Genomic DNA, 1,682 nt, shown 5'->3' with positions numbered 1-1,682 from the left:
CAGCCTGGACTTCTGGTAGTTCTCTGTTGATGTGCTGTTCCAGTCGTTTTTGGATAATCTTCAGTAAAATCTTGCTTGCATGTGAAATCGGTGAAATTGTTCTGTAGTTTCCACATTCGGTTGGGTCGCCTTTCTTTGGGATAGGAACAAATAAGTATTGGAAAGAAAATGCAACTTGGTATCAAGGTTTTTATTAGTACAAAGTGCAAACTAATGGTGATATAGCTAAAGGAACTTATGAAAAGAGAATAAAAGAAAATATAGTATTAATGACCATGTCGCCAAAACTAGTGAATTTTTTTATGCTGGTGGTTTGAGAAATCAGAATTCCTTAATGGCACTACTGGTTTTAAGTGAGTTTTAGTAAGCCTAGTCACAAAATTGATTCTCAGCTTTATCCTTAAATTGCTACATCAGGGAAGTTTGTAATGTATGGTACAAAGGAGACAAAATAATAACTCAACCGTTGGGAAGAAACTTCAAATTCTTTGACTTTCTGATCCTTTATCTTGTACTTGTTTAATTTACTTATATCTAGTCAGTTGATGATTGAAATTAGATCAGTTTAGACAACCATTCTGCTAGTACACAAATCCCTTGTACAAAACATTAGGAAACCCAAGAGACTAGATGTCTGCTAGATGCCAAATACATTGTCATCCTGTCACTCACTATCACTTGCATGAAAAATCAACCAGAAGTCAAGCTTGTTTTTATTTTGAGGTATTTAAGCAAATTGACTCAACTTTTAACAATCATCTCTTTTTGATAACATATGTACATTGTGTCAGGCAGTGGTCTGGCTTTAATTAATGTTCATACTGAGCCTATGAGGTTCTATGTAAATTAATTTTTGCTACATGGCAAACCACTCTCAAACATAATGACTGAGAACAATAATCATCCAATATTGTGCACGGTTCAAAGGGCTAGCTGGGCAGTTTGCTGATGCAGGACAGAATATATTGAATTTCAAATATCTTCTCTGATCTGGAAGGGAAGTTTGCTGACCTCAGTCAGGCATCACTCTCTGGGGCCTTAGGCGGTACAACCAACTGACTGGTTCTGGAGCATGTGCTCATTACCGAGAAGTGTGATTGATCTCATGGGAAAGACAGGATTACCAAGACAGAGTAGAGGAGTGTACAATCTATGGGAGCTGGCTGTGGAATTCACACGTCTAATGAATTTTATTGACTACAGTGACAAAAAGTCAGTTTATCCTTAAGGGCCTATGAAAAAAAGACATCACTTCCTCGGAAGTACAGTTATTGGCCTATTTTTACAAAATACCACAAATACGTACAAAAATGATAACTATTTAAAGATGTTTTCTCAATCTCTTATTGCTGTTGAGTCAGAGGCAACTCAAGGCTGACCCTCCAGTTGGTTTATGGAGGCTGTAAAACACAAATTTTGTTTATTTTTTACAACTTCAAATTTTTCTAGATTAATCCTTCATATATTCCACGTTCCAATTATTAATGGATGTTTGCAAATGCTTCTCCTTTTTTTTTTTAGTGCCTTCCGTCCTGAAGTTCTCCTCTTCCAGAACTACATCTACAAATATTCCTGTTATTCATAGGAATTTTGCTTAGTCTGTTGTAAGCACACTGTTGTTTATTATGGGTGATATAACTCTTGTCTTAACAAAACAAGGAAACACTGTTGTTGTTGTTGTT

Source organism: Elephantulus edwardii, unplaced genomic scaffold (assembly GCF_000299155.1).
Source record: "Elephantulus edwardii isolate Elephantulus edwardi_28Jun2011 unplaced genomic scaffold, EleEdw1.0 scaffold00111, whole genome shotgun sequence".
Classification (NCBI taxonomy): Eukaryota; Metazoa; Chordata; class Mammalia; order Macroscelidea; family Macroscelididae; genus Elephantulus; species Elephantulus edwardii.
This window is presented reverse-complemented; position numbering follows the sequence as displayed.